The sequence below is a fragment of the Diospyros lotus genome, chromosome 10 (assembly GCF_014633365.1).
Source record: "Diospyros lotus cultivar Yz01 chromosome 10, ASM1463336v1, whole genome shotgun sequence".
NCBI classification, from domain to species: Eukaryota; Viridiplantae; Streptophyta; class Magnoliopsida; order Ericales; family Ebenaceae; genus Diospyros; species Diospyros lotus.
The window spans coordinates 5,059,687-5,082,502 of NC_068347.1; the positions used below are offsets into that span (position 1 = coordinate 5,059,687).

Genomic DNA, 22,816 nt, shown 5'->3' on the forward strand with positions numbered 1-22,816 from the left:
TATAAATATTAACAGTATAATTTTTTAAAATATCATATAAGTTTAAATACTTAATTTTTGAAATTTTTAAATAAAAAAACACCAAATGATTTAATGTATAAGAATTTGTCATTTAGAATTTGACATGGATGATTTAATTTTAAAATAAATAATTTTTTTTTAAATTATTGATGATCAAATGCTATTTTTAATGTAAAACTTTATTTAAAATAGGAAGCATAATTTAAAATTTAATATTTTTATATTTAGGTGTTGAATCTTTAAGATTTAAAAAAATGTGAAATTGGTTAATTTATCATATTGAGCTAATTAAAGATGCAAATATTCAAAAATAATTTATTTATTTAATTCTATTTTTATTTTATTAATTTTACTTTTTTATTCTAGGTATAATAATTTTTTTAAATTAAAATAATATAAAAATCAAAGAGTTATTGATTACGCATGGTCAAAGAATCCAAGGTTTGAGAACACAAGGGTTCTCAACCACTCACGGTCGGGAACCCACGGTTCTCCAACCCCGAACTGGGGTTCCCCCGGTTGATGGTCGCGGCCATGGCAAAATGATTTTTGAAAATGTCAAAAATATATCAGAGATACATTTTGATCTTATGGCTGAGATAAGTTTTGAATGTTGGTCAATAGCTAAGATCAAATACTCAACATATTTTCCCTCCAAAACCATCTAATCCTCTATCATTACCTCTCTCTTTCTCTCTCTCACAGACCCACCCACCCTCTCTCTCACTCACTATCACTCTTTCTCTCACAAACCCACCCCCTTCTTCTTTGTTCTTCTTCCTGTCCAACAGTTACTGCCCCTCTTTCTCTCTCTCCCTTTTCTCTTTCTCTCTCTCATCGACCCAACCACTCACGCCATCGGGGGATGCGACGACGGTAGGGAGAAAGGGAGGGTCGATGCCGAGTAAAAGGGCCAACGTGTGTAACTGTGGTAAGGGGGGAAGAGATGACGACAGGTGGGCGGGTTAGCGGTTGCGATAGTGCTGAAAGGGCGTAGGGAATGCCTACAACAGGTGAGGGCGCGAGGCACTGTGAGCCAGTAAGGGGCGATGGCGGTCCGACCCTGAATTGGGGTTCCCCACCCCATTGATGGTCGCGACCATGGCGGTCGATGGTAGCTGGTATATATTGTTTGATATTTAATTTTTAATTTAATTTATTCAAATTGTAAAACACTTACTGATGTGTTTTTATTATATAGATTTAGTAATTTTTTTTCTTTTTATTATAAAACGTTAACAACTATACAATAACGTTAATTTCTATTTTTTGTTTGATGTTTATAATTTTTTTTACAATATTAGTGAACATTATTGTATTTTAATTTTAATATTATTTATACCGTGACTTTAGACACGGGTATACACTAGTATTATATATAATACTTGCAATTGCGGAGAACGATTCTCCCCAGCCATGCCCTTTCAATCAAATCTCCAGGCGCATAATTGCGCATCTGCCCCTGCCGAATTGCTTTCCCTCCGCTTTTTCCTTTCAATTTCGATTTTTCAAAGTCAAATCACCCCTCTAATTAATTTAACTAATTCTTATAATATAATTTGTGTATAACAATTATACACATTAATATTATATAATAATTAATTATAAATCTAAACTTAAAGTTTCGACCAAACCCATAACATGTATATATATGTTGCCAGTCGCCATTGACCATCGTGATCAGTGATTTTCGGCGATTAGAGTTTACCACCCGACATCCAATGGCCCATTGACCAATATACCCAAAAATAAATAAGATTCAATGCTCAAAACTCTGTAGATCTAAGTTTAAAATTTTGACAAAACCAAATAATGCATATATACGTATATATCATGGACGGGTGCGAGACTTACCTCCGTGTTAATCGGAGAAATGGAGATGAATGATAAACGGGAGAGATAGAGAGATGGTCGAAGTGAGCCCCAATAGACGCTGAAGATGAAGTCGCACAGGTGATAGATCGAGAGAGAGAGAGAGAGAGAGAGAGACAACCAAAAAACAGAGAAAAATCAAAGGCAATCAAATCTATCATTTATGCTAAAAATAAAGTTGATAAAATTAAAAGACTAATCTTCTTGTAGATCAAGACTGTTTTCATGGTAAAAATATGATCGAATTCAAGATCAAATGGTTAGATTTGACAAAATTTATGATTCACATAAGTGCTTTGTAAGAGAATGAACGAGAGAGATAGGGGGATTTTAACAGAATCTGGATTCTGGAAAAGAAAAGAAGAAGGGTGGGGGAGTTGGGCTGTTGGGAGGAGGGATTGGGAAATATTTGGGAGGGGTTGGGATTAGGTTTGGCGGTTTGAAATAATATATTATATCTTATGTGTATATATAATATATTATATATATGTATATTCAGTTCGGTTTGGTACGGTTATTCATACATTCAGTTCGATTTCGGTCCAGATTTTGGTTTAGATTTAGTGAAAATCATAACCAAACCATACTTATTGAAACAGTATTTGATTTTTCCCCAAACCAAACCATTACCCAGTCAAATGAGTTTTAACCGGGTTGATCGGTTCGATTTTAGTTCGATTCCCCACGATTTCTGTTGCAATTGTCATCCCTACTCAAAACATCTCCCACTTGGATACGTCGACATTCATAATTGATCGACCATGATTCATCGGCCTACAGTGATAAAATAAATACGAATGTAAAGAGAAGAAACAAATAACACAAATAACAAACGATACGCCAAAGAGTTTTTACGTGGTTCGGCCAAATGATACTTATTCCACGACCGTTCTCTGATAATTTTGAAAGATGAACAGTATGTAATTAATTATGCTCGTACAATGATTTTTCCACCCCTATTTATAGAGTGGGGAGTTTACAATTTAAATGACTCATAAATATGGAAAGACATATTATGGGGATAATATGTCCTTATTAGTTCCACAAAATCATGAATAAATTTCGTATTATCAGGGATTTGGTTTGCTTTAGATAAGACAAGCGGACATTGCCTCTGATTATTACGCGGCCTTTTTGTTTTGCGAGCTGATCGGATTGGCTAGCGAGCTAAAGGACTTGTCGGGAGCCCGCTTACTCTCGTTGTCTGAGTTTGGGTTTTAGAGATGTGCGACTTTGCAGAGACGTCCTCGTCCTTAGGCCCATTGGGCTTCGAAAGGTTGGGCCGTCTTACTCGATCGAGTCCGGTCTTTAAGAGGTGGTTTAGAAATTACTCATAACATGTGAACTATATAAACCACAAATTGCTTTCCTGATAATTATGTTCTCCATTTCTAGAGAGCAAGAATAAGAGCTAATATTTCTTTTTCATAAATGGATAATAAAATATTTTTACCTTGTAATGCATGGCTGTATAATGAAGTAGGTTTATCTTGCCTCAAAACATCTCCCACTTGGATGCATTGTACTTTATAATGAAGTCCTTTGAAAAATCTGGAAGGGCCAAAATTGGAGCTTTAGTCATTTGCTATCTTAAGTTGCTCAAATGCACTTTCTGCAAGTGGGGTTCATAAAAAAGAATATTTTTTTTAGCAATTTTGTAAAGGGGCTGGCTATTTTCCCAAAGTCTGATGAACTTTCTATAATAGCTGGTAAAACTCAAAAATCCCCAGAGAGCTTTGATTGTTTTTAACTTTGGCCAGTCAACCATAGCTGAAATCTTATTAGAATCGATAGCAACACCTTCACTAGAAATAACATGGCCTAAGTATTCGACCTCCCATTGGCCAAACTAACATTTTTCAAGCTTAATAGCCAAATGGTTAGTCTTTAGAGGGGAAAATACAATCTCTAAGTGACAAAGATATCATGCCAAGATTTGCTATAAATTAATATGCCATCGAAAATACAAGAACAAACTTCCTCAATAATTTTTGGAATACCTCATTCATTAGTGCTTGGAATGTAGACGGGACATTCGTGAGCCCAAACAGCATGACTAAGAATTCATAGTGGCCTTGATGAGAATGAAATGCATCCTAATGCATTCTGATTTGATGGTAGCCAGAACACAAATCAAGCTTAGAAAATATCTTTGCACCTTGTAGCTCATCTAATAACTCATCGATTACAGGAATAGAAAATTCGTCTTTAATTGTAATCCAGTTTAGCTCTTGATAGTTAATGCACATACGCCACAATCTATATATCATTTTTCTTCAATAAAATGATGGGGGAAGAATAAGGGTTGTTGCTTACAAAAATAATCCCCGCAAATAATAGCTCATTTACAAGCCTTTCTATCTCAAATTTCTAGAAGTGTGGATATCTGTAAGGTCGAATTGATATTGGTCATTTACTAACTGATATTAGAAATAGGAATTAGTGGAATTCGATGATCGTGTGAATGTTGGGGTGGAAGGCCCTGTGGAATAGCTAACACTTCTTGGTACTCATGCAAAAATGGTTGAACTCTAGAAGGAATAGATGAGCTAGACATTTTCCTTTGAGTAGCCTCAAAGATAAATAACTTCAAAAAAATTCCATCTTTTCCTTTCCTAACTGCATGTTTCATTTGATTTACCCCAACAATTTTGTCATTTGGAATAGACATCCCCTGTAGGGCTACTTTTTTATTGCCAATGCAAAACTTCATTTGTAACTTAAAGAAATCCCAAATAATTAGTTCCCGAGTACCAAGCCACTAATCTCCTAAGACCACATCATATCCTTCAAGAGGTAATATATAAAAATCAACATAGATAGGAAATCCCTGCAAGCTGAGAGCGACATTCATACATTTACCAGGGCTGGTTAGCTTCTCCCTTGATGCTACCATTACCTTAAGTTGCCCACTTAATTGAGGCTTCAACCCCGCTTTCTTGGCTAGCTTCTCACTCACAAAATTGTGGGTGCTTCCTGAATCAATTAAAATATTAACAACCACTTGACTTATGCTGCCTTAGACTCGCATTGTGTCTGGAGAATGAAGTCCACTAATAGCATGAAGAGAAATTTCAGGTCTCTAAAGGTTGTTTGTCCACCTCTCCGTTCTCTTCCATGATCAAATCTCTATCTTCCTCTTCCACACATGCTTCAATAACAAATAATTTCTTGCAACGGTGACTTGGTTTAAACTTCTCATTGCAATTGTAACAAAGCCCTCTTCTCTTTCTATCTTACAGTTTAGCTGACGATATTCTTCTGATTGGAATAGGTTGCTAGTTGCTGGTTACTACTTGACTAGATTGAGAGTATGATCTTAAGACAGATAGCTGGCTCGCTCTCTTTCGAGATAGATTTTGAGCTTCATAGACACGGGCTAATGCAACAGCATCACACAGTGTTTTTGGCCTTCCAACCTGCACATCAGCTCTAATAAAATCTTGCAACCCACTAACAAAACTACTCACCTATTGGTCAGGGAAAGATGATCAACCTTAGCCAATAACTTCTCAAATTGAGACTAATAATCTTGCAATGTCAAATGTTTGTTGCAATTGTGTGAGCTCTCTAAAGAAATCACAGAATTTGTTTGGACCAAAGTGAGAGAGAAGTCCCTGCCTGAAATCACCCCAAGTGAGATGATCAGAATCTTGCTTCAATAACTAGGCATCACCCTCAAGATGAAATGAGGCTAATGCTACATGATTCTCTGTCAAAGTATCTTGAAACTGGAAGAATTGCTCCACTCCACACAACCAACTGGTTGGATCTTCTCCTCCATTAAAGCGAGGAAGATCCAATTTTATCAACTTAAGTGCATAAGAATTTGATGAACCAAGAGTTGGAGATTCACTATTGTTGTTTGGGTGTTTACCACTGGTGTGATGCGTAGCTTGTGAATACTCCACATTTTCTTAGCCTAATTGTCCAGCAATATGAATGAGTATTCAATTTTGCAAACAACTTTGTTATCTGTGTAATAAAATTTTGTTGTTGCTACTTGATGTCTTGTTGTCCATTGATGAGCATTGATATGGTTTGCTTAACCTGTTGTACTCGTTCCTCCATCCTTGTGCTCTGATACCAAGCTGGTACTCATCCTTTTGTTTTCCCTATTTTGATTGTTTCACACTCAACAATTGTAAAGAAAAAAAAGTTGGGTAGTTCGAGGAACTTGAAACCTCCAGTTGAACTCAATTGAGTAGCTAGGAATATATTACGATCTCTTATTCAATAACTCATCCACATATATATATATATATAGTGGAGTCTTACTACTATAACCCAAAGGAATAGGAAAAACATGTGCAATATAAAAGGAATAACTTACAGATAGACTAACTAAAAGACTAAATCAAACTTGAACTTATTTAACATGTTAAATTAACTGACTTACAATAGAGAGACAACCAAGAAAATGCAATAGATCTAGGAAAGAATCTAGGTCGGACATAGCCAACAAAAGTTGTACCCACTAGAGGTGACACGACTTGGAACTTGAGGTAGGAGATTAAGTGTATCTCAAGTTGTCACCACAACATCTAGTATCAAAAAATGACAAGAAAGAATAGTTGAGGCTAGGATACATTAGACTGTACCCAATCATGGAATGAATTGGGCCATTGGCATATTGTCTAGCATTTTTGACGAGTTTGTCCAACATTCACAATGTCTTTCATACGTTACAATTGCAAAAGAACATATTTAATTTGTCACATTACGATCAAACTTGGAGATAACTTGACTTATTAGGAATCACCCAAACAAATCTTGGATTGTCACGAGCAAGTTTTGAGAGACAAAGTGATCCTATTAGTCAAGATTCAATGATGAAACCATTTGGAGAAAGAAAGCACATGGGAGGTGAGGATGCCATTACGAAGGAATATCCTCACTTGTTTAAGGAAATGGAAGTAGAATAGTAAAACTTATTATACCCTTCCAGAATGTTATGGTATTTTGACTCATTAATGAAACTAAGCGTTTTGACCCAATGTTAGTCCATGCTATTTGGAGCCTATGAGTATAAGTTGAAAAAATTTTGAGGACGAAATTTTTTTAAAGGAGTTGTTGTAATAACTTATATATTTTTAGAATATTTGAAGATATAAAGAACTAAATTAAATTTGGAGATAATTTGGGATTCTCCATAAGATTTAGGTGTGCATAAAATCAAATTAAATATGTAAATGTATGTGTAAAATCAATGACTGATATAATTGATCAGAGAATGGATTAAAAAGGGATAAGTGAATATACGCATATATATGTAAAGGAGAAAACAAAAAAAATATATGTGTGTGTGTGCATATACATATATTTATATGTGTTATATGTATTTTCCACACCACTCCTTATGGGCTAGATTCAGTCTAATGGGCCGGTCTAATCGCCCGGAACCTAAAAGGTCCAGGTAACTTCGTCAAAAGAAAACTCATACACCACTGAAATCCAAGACTTATAAAGCAAGCTCTTTGCGAGCTTCCGGCAAATCTCCTTGCGACCTCTCAACAATCGACCTAATGAGCTCTCGATAAAACTCTCAGTTCGTTGGATCGGTCAGATCGCTGGCCTAAAAACACCCAACTCGCATAGATGACAAAGCTGCTGAACAGCCAGAAGTAAGGCCCATTTACTTTATCTAAAACGGACCATATGCCTCAAAATGAGGATCCCACTCCTAGTTTTATGCAGATGATAAGGATTGTTTGTCCCCCATTATATTATCTTTATATTTCTATATTTTATCCAAATTGTAAAGGCCCCTCATTATAAATAGGAGTCAAAGACATCATAAGGGGAGTAAGGAGAATAATTAGATACCGTCATTCTGAAAGAATGATCAAAGTGCAGTCGTGGAGTAAGTATCATTCTGGTCGAATCACGTGAAAATTGCTTGTGTTCACCCATATCTGGGAGCTTTGTTTTCTTCTTCTTGACATTTTCGGACTCACTCAGAGTGGCTCAAAACGAATCACAGTCGACTGAAATCAAATATTGACAATATGTATATTATATATAAAGCATAAGAAATAAAAATGAAAAAAAAAAAAAACAAAAAGCCCATTGGATTGGCTAGGCTAACTGGGGGGACGTGGGCTCTCTTTCATGAAAGGGATCCCAAAGGCTTGTCTCGGGGAAGCAACTGCAATTGCTTGTTACAATTTGCTTGTTGCATCAAGGGGTCACCCTGACATCCCCTTGGACGAAAGGGAATGGCTTGGAAACCATCCTCATTAATCTTTTTTTTTTTTATGTATAAATATATATTTCACAAGAAAAAAAGATTTAAAAAATAAAAATAAAATAAAAACTCTCTCAAAGTAATTGACTTCTTAATTGGGAAAATTAGATTCATATAAAACGAAAGATTAGGGGATGATCTCCCATGTGAGAAAGTCGAATAAAGTATAAAGGATAAGAGAAAATAAAAAAAAAATAGAAAATAAAGAAAAATATAGAGAAAACTAGTTAAGAGAAAAGTGATGTTCCACCAAATTAGGCGAGGAGAGATTGTAAAGGTAGGAAGAGCAAGTAAAATTTTCTTCAAAGAGACTCTTGAGTTTCTCCCACCCACAAAACTCATACTTTGTGGTTCTCCCACCCACAAAACTCATACTTTGTGGTTCTTTTTGTGTTGTATGAAAAAATTGATTTTGAAAATATACTTTGTATGGGTTTTTATTTGCATATATAATCATTTATGGCTATGCTATTTTGTTTTATGTTGCTTGGGTCTAAGATGACGTGAAGCGCTTAGGGTGTTAATCAAGAAAGCTCTTGGGAGTATATCGACAGTGTCCCATCTTGAAGTAAAAACATAATCCTCTTTAATGTATACATTTTATATGAATGTTTTATTTTCAAAGATTTTTCATTTAAAATATTCATCTTTTAACTTATATTTATTTTCTAAAATATTCAAACATTTAGGTGAGGCAAATAATTCTAAGGGAAAAAAAGTTCTTGAAACGTATATTTATTTTCTAAAATATTCAAACATTTAGGTGAGGCAAATAATTCTAAGGGAAAAAAGTTCTTGAAACGTAATTTGAAAGTTTTATCATTTTTGCAACACGTGTTTTGTAAATGTTATAAGTATTTTATGTGATGAAGTAGAATATATATAAGTTTTATTTTGATGATATTAAAATATATCAAGCATTGTACAAACTAAAAGTCATTTAAGAAATGTCATTTTGTTTTGGAGGAAATGAATATGACTTTTACGTTCATATCTTTGAATTATAGTGATTTAAAATTTATTATAAAAGTTTCTAAATATTTTTGGTTGTGATGTCCAAATTTTTTTCCCTCTTAAATTTAAAATAAATAAAAAATTTGAACTTTTTAAAATTAATTATGAATTAAATTAAGTTTGATTTGTAAAAATAAGTATGCATCTCATTTTAATAAATTAAACCAAATATAAAAGTTTAGGTACAAAGGCGAGGTCATTAATTTGTAAAAATAAATGAACATAAAAAGATCTCATCTTAAAAAATTTAGATACAAAGACGAGGTTATTAGAAATAAATTTTTTTTAAGCTTTATTTAGAAGAATAATCTTTAATAAATTTAAGAAAATTGAATAATGAAAATTGAATGTCAATCAAATGAAAATTTTGAAAGTAAGTTTATGAGAAAATTTTTCAAAAAAATTAAAAAAGAAATTTAAAAAAATCCCTAAATTATGATATCAAACCTAAATAAAATGGATCAGAAACCGATAGATTCGGACCTTGACCCATCAATGAGGGCCGAGATGAGATGCCCCACATCCAATGCGGTTGCGGCCCATCATCTCTAGTCGGCTGAAACCCTAATTTACACACAGCTCTACAAAGCCGCCTCTTCTCTCTCTATATATACTCTCGCCTTCACTGCCTATCGTCCATCCACCTTCCGAATCATCTCTTCTTCTTCTTCTTCTTGTTCTTCTGTGACTGGTTTGCTGCTGATCAAGCATTATGTTTTCTAGGGTTGATTTCTTTCTCTCTTCTTTTTATATCTTCTTTATGATTCGAAGGTAGAATGGTCCGTGCAAGGATGATCCTTTTGTGGACTAGAGTTTCTGATCGGGACCTATATCCCTGAATCTGAAGACTAACCCTTGGCTGTCTGAGCACGCATCATCGCCTCTTTCTCTGGTTTAATCTTTAAACTTAGTGATTTTCCTCTTCATATATATATATATATATGTATTTGTTTGTGTTTTTGCTTTTCGTTCTATATTTACAGAGACAGGAAGCTTATGATGAGAAAACTTAAATATCTTAGCGGATTTCAGTGAGACTGTTGTGTCAATGATCTGATTGTTACACACACTGAGGCTCCGTTTCTGATATTTGTTCATTTAGATCACCATTTTTATTTATGATTCGATACTCACGTGTTTGAGTTACGGAGTCGAACTGAAACAATGAGTTACCGATTTTGATTTTTGTTTTTGTGTTCTTTGGGGATGATGCTGTGATGAGGTGAGGCACCGAATGGTGTCCTTTGGGCAGTGGAAGATGCACTGGATTGTGCCTCCCGTGAGCCCTTTTCAATTAACGACTTCTCCTTCCACTGAGCATCAAACCCCAAAAGGATTGTTCTTATTGTTCGTTAGATTATTCACAGATCTCATGTTTTAGATTTAGGGGTCACACATCCGCATGCGATGAGCAATTCTTATTTGAATATGACAGTATTTTGGGTCAGTTTTGTCTGCCACGTGTGGTTTAGGGTCCTTTATTTGCTTAAGCAACAAAAATAGAAGGACTTAGAACTTAGAAGCCCTTTTGGGTGCCCTTCGTTTGGACTGGAATTAGGCTTACAAAGAGTAGATTTCTCTTGGATTGTTTGCTGCGTCCATTACCAATTCTGGGGGAGAAATGGTTCCTCTTGGCATAATGGCTTGGACGCTATATTAATTAGTATTATTGTGTGGTATATCCTGATTGATGGACTCATCTTGTGGTGCCATTTGATCCTGGAAACGCCTCATATATGTTGCTCCTTTGGAACAGCTTTCCTTCATTGATGATTTTTAGCAAAATTTGATGCATTATTTGATGGGTGAAGGCTTAATTTGAATAAATATTATAAATTAAAAATTGAATCTGATTGGTTCATAAAAAGGTAAAGTCAAATAAAAAATTAAATTTGGTTGTTGAAAAAATTGTGGGTTAATTTGAAACTTAATCCTAAAAACTATAACTATATATAAATATGTATAAACAAACTTTTACATAAACTAATTATGTAAATGTATTAGTTAAAGTAGGAAAGAAATTTTGATGGATGTTGGGAGAATTAAAGTTTGTATTAATTAGAAAAAAGTATTTTAGTTATATTAAATAAATATATTTGAATTTCAAAGCAGCATCACCCATGTTGTGAGGATAAATAAATATATTTGAAACTCAATCCACCACCTAAATGTATTACAAACAGACCCTAAACCAATTAGGTCAAGCCTATTTTGTTTGTTGGAATTGGAGGTACGGTTTAGCTCGGCCTCATGTGTTGCCTAGGTCGGGTTGAGTTCTTCGACAAAGACTAATTTTGTGCACCCTCTTTTAGTAGGGTTTTGTGGGGGCATTCGTTAATTGTGAATAGCTAAGCTCATTCTTTCTCCTCTGGTCTCTCATTTTTGTGCTCTTTTTTTATTTTTTTCTTTTTCAATAAGTCTCATAATTATGTTGAGAGATAGAGAGGCGAGACGTCAAGAGACAGATATGCAGAGAGGAGACGAAGGAGGAAGGGAGGTGGCAACAAGAGCAAGGGAAGGGGAGAGAGAGAGGAGAGAAAGAAATATGGTAATTTTTTAGGGAGAGAGATCCCTAAAATAACTTTTTTTTACCTCCAAAATGAACTGGAGTGCACAAATTTGCACTCGTTCTACAAGCTTACATGTTGAGTTTTTGCAGCATGTGAGCCTTAATAGGCAATTCTAATGGTCAGAATTGTCATGATAGTTGCTGATGACGTATATTTAGAGATAAGACTTTTTTACCAAAAGATAAAAGTTTTAGATCTACACAGTTATATCAATCTATTTTTTTTTTTTTGGATATATTACCACGGCTAAGAGAATTTAATAACAATAGAATCATTTTGGTTCTGTGATATGTTGGCATCATGAAATCCAAATTTTAGTCACTAGAACCATCGGCTAATTGCGGTGACTAGAGGTTTTCTAGCTAAGGGATTTATTAAAGGGCAAATAACAATATATATATATATATTTACGTTTTTATAAATTTATTTAAACATTTTAATATTATCAATTGTATTTTAATTGATTTAATTGAGTGTAATTTTATTTAATATTTAAAATCAATTTAAAATACGCGGTGTTGTTGATGTGACACCATCTATCATAAAAAAAAAATAAGAGTAGGACTTATGTATACATATACAGAAAACATGAAATAAATTCATGATAAGATAAGTGTGTGTTATTCATGTATTTTACTTCAAACGATTTGGGACTTTAATAAAATTGTCTCCTTAGTGGTCTTCTACTGGTTTATTAGGGCTCAATCTCAAATCCTTCCCATCTGTAAGTAATCAAGTTTTTGTGCTTTCAAGCTTGTGAAGAGGTGGTTCCTTTTCACTTGAAATCCTTATTCCTCTCAAATTGTAGATGTGTCTCATTAATTTTATTTATTTTATTCTCTCCATTTTGCTTCTAAGCCTTCCTTTTTATTTTTCTGCCATCACTTGAATTTAAAATTAATCTTAATCCATACAAAATTTAAAATAATTATAAACAATTGTTAATTTTGTATTTTTCAATGTTCCTCTTCTTGAAGGGCGTCCAACTCTTTCACATGCTAAAAATACAAGCGATTGTCAATTTTGTATTTTTCAATGTTCCTCTCCTTAAAAAGCGTCCAACTCTTTCACATGCTAAAAATATTTGTAAAAAACTATCCTCGAGTTGGCCTCGAGGTAGAGATGGGAAATGGGCGGGCTGGCCCGGCCCGGCTTGGCCCGCATCCCGCTTGGCCCACCCATTTATAATGGGTGTGCCGGGCCGAATTTGGCCCACGAGGGAGACGGGCCGGCTCGTGGGCCTGCTGGGCTGGGCCAGCCCGTGAGCCATTTATTTTTAAATTTTATATATTTAATTTTTTAAATATATTTTTTTATTTTTTTCCAAATGTAACTAATATGTTTTAAAATATGTTTATTAATGTTTACTTATAATTTTGATATTTGTAAAATTATGATGTTTACAGTAAACATTATGTTTACAAAAATTACATTAAAATTATGTTTATAAACATATTAAACATTATGTTTACAAATATAATTATGTTTACAAACATTACAATAAAATTATGTTTACAAGAAACATAATTTTTAATTATTATGTTTATAATTATTAAATACAAACATAATTTTTAAAATATTTTTTTACTTTTTGGTGGGCCGGGCCAGGCTATTTTAGCGGGCCAATTGGTGGGCCGGGCCGCGGGCCACATATTGTTGGCCCGGCCAGCCCTCATTTTGCTAGGCAGGTCGGCCCGGCCCGTTTGCTACGGTAAAGTGCCCGGCCGACCCATGGGTTGCCCGACCCATTTCCCATCTCTACCTCGAGGTCACTCCAATGCTTAAGTTAGTATGGTTTCAATAACAAACATATACTAAGATGCAAATGAGTAATAGGTTATTAAATGATATTAAAAAATAAACTTATATTTAAGTATTGTCGAACGTCCTTGACTCCTTCAAACGGTATAAGTACCTGCAAAGAATTGCCCTCGTGATTGCTCCCTAGGGCACTCTGATGCTTAAGTTAGTATAGTTTGAAGAAAAAATAATAAAATCAAAAGTACGAGAAAATAATTAACTATTAAAATGTATAAAAAAACTCAAACCAATAATTGCAGGGCGTATTCCTCTTAAGAGAAAATATCACTGTGCTGTGGATGACCCTGTACTGTCATTATGTTCTAATTCGCTAGATTCATCGTACAAATCTATCACTTGTTTGTTAAATTCAACATCCAACCCATCTTTAAAGTATATACACATTTTCAGTGTCGTATGTTGCAACCTCAATCTCTTTGGATTGAACACCCTATTTCCTATAGAAAAAGCTGACTTTGATGGCACTGTGGACATCGGGGGGAGGGGGTTAGTAGATCTCGGGCCATGGCGGCCAACACCGGATACGTGTGTTGATTTTGACACCACTATGACAAAATATCAAATGTGTTAATTTGGTCATCAGAAAATGAAGATCTCTTATTTAAATAGAATTCAAGTTCGTTAAATTCATTAGATGTTTATAGATCGCCCTTTGTTTTTTTTTATTTGAGGTATATGGACCACCCCCATTTTAAGAATCCCTTAGACTTTCTTTGTGAAGAATAATTTTCACTACTTGATTTATTACCAAAACGAGACTCATATAAATTATACATTTCAAAAATTAAATTTTGAACTTTTGTTTTTATTTCTTGTGTGTCAACACCTATATAAAATGTTTGAATCCCTATGTTCATATATATTTGAATCCCTATGTTCTACAAAACAACTAACAATAGGAAATATTTCACGAATAAAAATATGTGTGGTAGAATATTTACAACTAGAAAATGATTTTGTTGCACTATAAAATGTTTCCAATATATATATAATAACATCTAGTTGTTCCCAATCACTATCCTTTAGTTGATATGCTTCTACCATTTCCTTACTCCAAAATAATTCAAGTTGTTGTTTATATGGTTTAGTTTTGTAACAACAAATAAGTTGAATTTCACTTAGTTTGAACATCTATTGGAAATCTTCTATATGGTAAGCCAAATCCATTAACAAGTTGTTTCCACTCTCAGAAATGGAATTCACTACTTCGAATTAAAGCCAAAACACCCCTTATTTTAGCTAATGCCTCATTATATATTTGTAGACCATCCTGTACACATAAGTTTAAAATATGACATGCGCAAACTATTGTGAAATAATTGTCTATCTAAAATTAATAGAAGTTCATATCTTAGTCGTTCAATGTTAGAGCCATTGTTACTCGCATTATCAAATAAGATTGTCATTATTTTATCACTAATATTGTAATTATAACTAGTCTCTCGAATTTTACTTGTAATTAAATTACCTCTATGCTGTTATACTAATTCTATGAATCCAATTATTCTTTTTTGAATTTTTCATTCTTTATCAATCCAATGTATAATGACACACATATAGTGGTTATTTGTCATAACATCATACCAAATATCTGATGTTAATGACACTCTTCCATTAAATGTATTTCTTAATTATTCTAAATATAACCTCATCGCTTTATTTTTTATAGTCTTTCGTGCAAAACCTCTAGCTACAGGTTGTAATGCATTTTACAATATCATTTAAATATTGCATTCTCCCCAAATAAAAAAGAAGATTCAGTTTTAATTATTACTTTTGCTAAGCTAGATTTATCAAGTTCTCTATTATATCGAAAAATCAAAGCCTTACCTTGTTGCAATTGTGTTTGCGTTGCATCCAGGCCGTCATCATCATGTTTCAAGGCATGTCTCATCAAGTGTCCAATCCCACCCCCTAGTTGGCATGAGTAGTCTTTTTTGCAAAATGTACACGGCTTTTTAACCCTTCTCAACTATGTTAATGATTTTGAACACCTGCCAAACATTACTAGTTCTTTGTCGCTTGGACTTGCGTCGTGCGTGAAAGTAAAGTAAGATTGCTACGGGATAAGCAGTGTAGTTCAAAAATTTTGAACCTTATACAAATAAAATAAATTTAACCTTTAGATTTTCGAGTCGTTAGCGGATTCGAGTTGTCCAAGTGTTCGGCATCTAACTTGTGATATGCAGCACACGTCCGTTGGCAAGGAGAACAGAATAGGAGTGCTAGCTCCAACTTCTTTTTGCGACTTGTGTATGGACGAAAATGAATGCCCACGTTTCAAATCAATGTCCAAAAGAAATGGGGAAAAGTGAACAACGGTATTCATTTTTCAACTCTTGAAAAACTACACAACCATTAATTTTGGGCAACTATAAAGGGATATTTATAGAAAAAACATCCTAGGGTTTCTTAAACCCTAATGGATATGGGCCGGCCCATTTAATTTAGTCCAATTAGGAACTTAATTAAATGAGTTTATTCTAGTCCAACGAGAAATATAATTAAGTGGCCCAAATCCAATTATAGGTTTAAATAAAATATTTAGCCCAGATCTAATTCAAGTCTAAATATAATATTTAATTTAATATTTGGCTCAAATCTAATTTAGCCCAAATATTAAATTATGCCCAAATATATTTTATTTCATATTTGCCACTTCAACAAATAGAAGATTATTAAATTAGAAACTCCTTCCTAATTTAATCAATTGTCATTCTAGGAAATTTTTTCCTTTATGATGATCCATCGTCATATCGACATCATTACGTTTATTTATTCTTTTTCCGTGACAACCTACGACGGCACAACTTCTTGCCGAAGTGTCCCACTTAACCATACTTTCGCTCTCCTAGTTTAAGGCAGGGACCATGCCTATTGCGTATGACTTATTAGGCTTCCGAATATGTTGGCAATGTGTCGGTACGAACACATAAGACAAGATTGACCTCTAATAAGGCATCATACTTACCCAATTATTCAAAAGGATTCATAATCCGCAAATAACCTTTCACGAGCATGGTTATCGTGTAATTCGATTATCTCGTCAATGTATCTTATGTGATCTCAAGTCTGGCAATGTGTTGCTTGATTATGATCACATTAGTTTTTTTCGGTTATTCGGATATCTTCACTTAATAAAAAGTAAATCAATAACTCTTTATTGATCTCTTTCACCATGACCATAGATTTAAAGTGAATATCTACCGAAGGCACCTTAGATACATTATCCTCAATCAAGGGATAGACGAGTCTCATCTTGGTTATGCACCAATCTCCATAAGCCTCACAATATGCCCAACGATTGCAGCCTTTGTCTAAGCCCATTGAAACGATGTTAAAGCATACCAATCTTCTTATGAGAGGACTGTGACAACCTCAGGTTCAAGGATTAGTTACACCCATCTCGTATGAGAATTCCATCAACATATAACCAAAATGGATTCTCATGGCGAGTCATGTCCAGTGACACATTCTCCAATATTGGTAACCTATGTACTTGTCTAGGCATGCCCATGCCTATGGGTGTGAGACCACCATTGCTATCACATAGCAAAAACATAACATATACAAGTCTTACCGCAATTGTCAATGTCCATTCTAGACATTGCTACGACTTGGGACATTTAATGATGTTTTGAAATTGTGATATATCATTTCACATCTTTATAAATTAATCACAGTATACATCATATGAACTTCTATCTAGTTTCATCCGATCATTACAATAATAACAAGAAACTAATAGAACGACTTCTTTGTGAGATTGAATAACTCCTTATTCAATAATAAATATGATTGCAATTGTTAGTGTACAACATGCCCAATCTGATTAGGTTTAGAGCACCTACACTAACAATCTCCCACTTGCACTAGAGCTAATAACTTATGTATCTTATACCTGATGATCGAACATGACTTTCATGTTTCTCCTGGGATAGAGCTTTAGTTAAGGGATCTATAACGTTGTCATCCGTCGACACTTTCTCTATATATGTCACCTCGGCTGATAATCTCCATTATCAAATGGTGATGCCATAATACAAATTTGATCCGTTGATGAGACCGTGGTTCCTTCACTTACGCAATGGTTCTATCGTTTTCACAATAACTGTTATTGGATTAACAATGCAAGACACCACTCGAAGTTCATCAATGAACTTACGGATCCTTACAATCTCCTTATCTGCTTCGATGGTTGTTATGTATTCGACTTCAGTTGCTGAATCTGCCACTATCTCTTGTTGGAACTCTTCCAACTCATGGCCCAGCTATTTAAGCAGAATATGAATCTCGACTGTACATGATTTAAAATCATCATGGTCGAATTGGAAACTGGCATCCGTGAACTCCTTCACGATAAGCTCTCATTCTCCATATACCAAGAACATCTCTTTAGTCCTTCTCAAGTACTTAAGGGTGTTCTTCACTGCAATCTAGTGTTTCTCACCTGGATCAGCTTGATATCTACTACATATGCTCAAAGCATATGCGATATCAGGCCTCATACATAACATAACATACATGATTGCGCCAATAACCAAGGCATATTGTGCTCGACTCATCCTATTTCTCTCATCTTGTGTCTTTGGACACATAGTCTTGGAGAGATGTATTCCATGTGACATGGGAAGACTTTTCTCTTAGAATCTTCCATGCTAAACCTCGTTAGCACCTTGTCAATGTACGCGCTTTGGGAGAGTGCTAGCAACCTCATGGATCTATCTTTATAGATCCTTATTCCCATAATATAGGCTGCTTCTCCCAAATTCTTCATGGAGAAGTTTTTTGAAATCCATCTTTTAACTAATTGCAACATGGGAACAACATTCCTAATGAGCAATATATTGTCCACATGTAGGACTAAAAATGGTAATCGCGCTCCCACTAACCTTCTTGTAAACACAAGGATCAACTTCCCTTTTTTGAAAAATCAAACCTTTTGATCTTTTTATCAAAACATTGATTCCAACTCCGGGATGCTTGCTTTACTCCATAAATAAATAGATCTTTGCAACTTGCAAATCTTATTTGCATGTTCATAGGTAACAAAATCGTCAGGTTGTGTCATATACACATCCTCGACTAGGTTTCCTTTAAGGAAAGTTGTTTTGTCATTCATCTGCCATAACCTAGAGTCAATCTCAGACATTGTCTCATCATAGGTAGTAGGCTCATCGTTCACAGCTAAAAGCACATCTCCATGTGCCGAGACGAGAAATTCATATTTCTTTTGCTCGCGACGAACCCTCGTTAACCTATGAGGTTCTTATTTAGAAGGTTGGGGAATTGACACAACATCTTGTGTCTAATCTTCCTTAGGTTCCTGGAGGGGAGTATTTGTTTGTTGTTTACCTCGAATCTCTTCGAGTTTAACATTCCTCCCACTAGCCACAGCATCTACGAATTTCTTCTCAAGGAATGCCTCATGCTTGGAAACAAAACGCCTTTTGTTCATATGGGTGGTAAAAGTAATATCCATTTATTTTCTATCCCACAAACAAACATCTCATCGATTTGAGTTTTAGCTTATTATTGTCAACATGTTTAACATAAATTTTACAACCCCAAATCTTAAGGAAAGACAGATTTGACTTCTTTCCTTTCCATATCTTATATGGAGTCTGAGTAATTGATTTACTTGGAACCCTATTCAAAACAAAGATCACGGTGAGGAGTACGCATCCCCAAAATGAAATAGGAAGTTCAGCGCAACTCATTATGGACCAGACCATGTCCAACAAGGTCTTGTCCCTCCTTTCAGACACACCATTCATCTCTGGTGTTCCAGGTGGAGTTCATTATGAGAGATCTCATTCTGCTTCAGATGATCTAGAAACTCACTGTTCAAGTATTCACCACCTCGATCTGATCAAAGTACTTTGATGCTTTTCCCAGTTTGTTTCTCTACTTCAAATCTGAATTCTTTGAACTTTTCAAAAGTTTCAGATTTATGTCTCATGAGATACACATAACCAAAACATGATCTATCATCAGTAAAGGTTATGAAGTTGACATATCCACCTCTAGCTTGGGTAGACATGGGCCCACACAATGTGCACAAGCCATAACATTTATGTAGCCTTCACTCGCTTTACTTTAAAAGGAGACTTAGTCATTTTTCCAAACAAACAAGATTCGCAAGCACCTTATGATTCATAATCAAATGTGTCAAGATATCCATCTTTATACAAGTTGTATATGCGAATCTCATTTATATGGCCAAGGCGATAATGCCATAAATAAGTACTATTCAAATCACCTTATTTAAGTCGCTTAATATTTGTGTTATTGATAGGAGTATCAACATCAAGAACATACAAACAGTTACATGTTGTTACTTTACCATAAAACAACTCATTTTATAAAACGGACAACTATTGTTCTTAAATAAAAATGAATATCCATCCTTGTCCAAACAAGAAATAAAAATTATATTCCTACTCAAACTAGAATTGTAGTAACAATTATGTAACTCCAATACAAGTCTTGTGGGCAATGTCAATAAATAGGTCCCTACAACTAATGGAATAACTCTTGATTCATTTCTCATGTGTAGGTACACTTCTCCCATTATTAATCTCCTCGTACTCTAAAGCCCATAAACAAAAGTGTAAATATGAGCACTAGATCCAGTATCTAATACACATGTGGACTGATCAGAAGTAAATAGAATAATTTCAGTAACATAAATACCTGAAGTGCCCTGAGTAGAACTCTTCTTACTCTACACCTCTCAGTTTATTACAGTGGGGATAGATCCTTCTTGTTCTTTCGGGTTTTGGTCTTCTGGACTCTTATTGCGCTATGGAAGAACTTTTCTTCTTTTGGCTTTCTCACTCTTGGGCTTGTCCCTATGTGTCTTGAGCCCTTCAATTAAGAGAACACTTCCCTTGGCCATTATACAATTTTAGGCTTGACGTCCCTTAGCATGGACAACAACTCTCCAAGATTCTCTTCCATAACCATTAGGGAGGGACTATAGCACCAAATCTAGGGTATGTTTTGGCATCCATACCCAAGTTCAACTCTAGCAACCTATTGATAAAACGTATCATCTCCATGACATGCTTTTCAACAAGTATCCCTGAGCCTAGCCATGATCTCATATACATTGTAACTTTTATGTTGTTGCTTACGCTCCGGGATCATGGCAGCCAAGGTGATATACCAAGCGATGATCATATCACCCTCATGCATCGTCCAGGCTTTATGTGCTACTATTTACACAACTGGTGACTTTGTAAGAAGATAGCTCTTCATCGCATAGAGAATCTTATCATACGTGATGACTATCCTCAAGATGATCTCCCAGTCATAGAAATTAGTCCCGTTAAAGGTATTATTACCCTCGAGTATCGATCTTATCGATATGTTTCCAGACATTCCGGATCAACAACCAAATATAGAGATATTATTATAATTATATTGAATTATGAAATTATAAATTGTAAGAAGTAACATTTTATGATTGCTCCCACTATTTTCTACGAGTTCGCCACTCTCAAGATATAACTCGAGAAATCTCATTAGAAGATTTTCTAATGGGCTAGGATCCCATCTCCCCTCGTACAACCTTAAGTGACTCAACAAATTGTGCTAGGATCGATTAGGTAGGTACTTGCTACCAATTGCATCTCCATGCAACTCCTAGATTCATTGGGTTGATAACTCCTTGTCAAGCACATCTTATGTGACTCAATCTTTGCCTCTATACTCAGTAAGGCCTTGAGTGACTCAATAAACCCCACATTTCTAGTTAACTCGAACCCATCATTCAAGGACATCTCATGGCCCATGAAACATAGGAATCATAGGTGATACATGACCTTGAGTGACTCAACAAATCAAGTGCCAGCTAGAAACCTAATGCTTCATAATGATGGAAGGCAAGTTGGCTTTATATTAATGAGGGATTTATTATTTATTTATTTAGGTCTCATCACATGCAATTAATCAAATTAATAATGCATAAAAATGAGTCAAACCGGTGTATGGTATGGCTAACTACGGCTAGCCCCTTCGAGCCATAGAAGGGAAGCTAGCGGGTCAAACCTAAGTGAAGAATCACAACTTGCTTCTCAAGCACATTCTTCAAGCCTTCCTTGGTATTTGAATCTTGACTTCAATTTGGCTCCATCTTTTGCTCTTTATACAAACTACAACTATCACTACTCTATTCTATTCTACATACATTACATAGAATAAGAAACCCCGAGTTACATTTGGGGGGAGTGAGATAAGAAGAGAAATGTACATCAGAGTATAAGAGAGGCAGGACACACAAGCCCTATTTCAAAAACCAAAATTACAAGCATTCATTCCCAACATAAAATAAGTGGTCAACTCAATCCATACCATACACCCATGCAATCAATCACATTGATTCATTTAGATTATGTTAATTAATTGTTGCATCAATTTCATTGAAACGTTTTTCAATAAATTGAAATTTGTATAATTTTTGAAAAAATAAAACTGTTTCAATTGTATTTGGGCTTGGACATTATCCATTAGTCCAACTAACAAAGCTCAATAGGCCTTAGATTAATCAATGCATGTCAAACATACACTAGAAGTCCAATAATTAATAAAACGCCCATTAAACGACCCCGATCCATTTCAAACACGGCCCATAGGTGTCATACACACATGGATTGCATCGAAAAAGCCAAAAAAATTGTCAAACAATTAGGTTAGGCCCAACCTGAGGGCACGAAATACACTAGGCCACCGAAGGGTTAGCCCATGTGTTTATTGTGCACCCCGAGAAAGGGTCAAACCGCAACCCGAGGTAGCAGGAGGGGCTGGCAGCATGTCGCACATGCTGCCAGGCCAAAAGGGTCTTGGGATGCGTAAGAGGCACGTAGGCTGCGCATGGGGTGCACTGGCCACACCTGGTACGCATGGTCGCTAGCCACGCAAGGTCTGCCGCGGGCATTCGGGCGGGTTGCGGGTCGCACCCGTCAGCTGCACGCGGGTTTGTTTGGTAGCGCTCACGCCCGGCTATGCCTGGCAGCGCCCTGCACATGCTTGGCAACCCCAGGCCGTGCCCTACGCATGTGGGCCTCGCGTGGTCGCTTCGTTCGACCCTCCAGTGCATCTGTATGCACCCCAATCCTCGTTTTTTGCTTTTTCGTGTCGTACACGATCTTTTGCCCTTTCGCCAAAAACGTTTTGCAATCCAAAAAAATTACAAACGCAATAATTATTCCATTATTTCACAAATAACAATATTATCGAATCCGCACGTAAGGAATTAAAATATTTC

General features: G+C 35.3%; 4 non-coding genes across 4 annotated transcripts; all 4 read left to right on the plus strand.

The window, feature by feature from the left end:
* The first annotated feature begins 9,933 nt into the window (after positions 1–9,933).
* Positions 9,934–10,029, plus strand: LOC127812348 (small nucleolar RNA Z157/R69/R10). The gene has a single exon (XR_008025855.1). It is a non-coding gene; the product is annotated as a small nucleolar RNA Z157/R69/R10 (small nucleolar RNA).
* Positions 10,030–10,144: 115 nt separating this feature from the next.
* Positions 10,145–10,232, plus strand: LOC127812352 (small nucleolar RNA R11/Z151). Its single transcript, XR_008025858.1, has one exon. It is a non-coding gene; the product is annotated as a small nucleolar RNA R11/Z151 (small nucleolar RNA).
* Positions 10,233–10,362: 130 nt separating this feature from the next.
* On the plus strand, positions 10,363–10,476 carry LOC127812353 (small nucleolar RNA Z152/R70/R12). The gene has a single exon (XR_008025859.1). It is a non-coding gene; the product is annotated as a small nucleolar RNA Z152/R70/R12 (small nucleolar RNA).
* Positions 10,477–10,757: 281 nt separating this feature from the next.
* On the plus strand, positions 10,758–10,894 carry LOC127812360 (small nucleolar RNA snoR80). Its single transcript, XR_008025866.1, has one exon. It is a non-coding gene; the product is annotated as a small nucleolar RNA snoR80 (small nucleolar RNA).
* Positions 10,895–22,816: the final 11,922 nt, after the last annotated feature.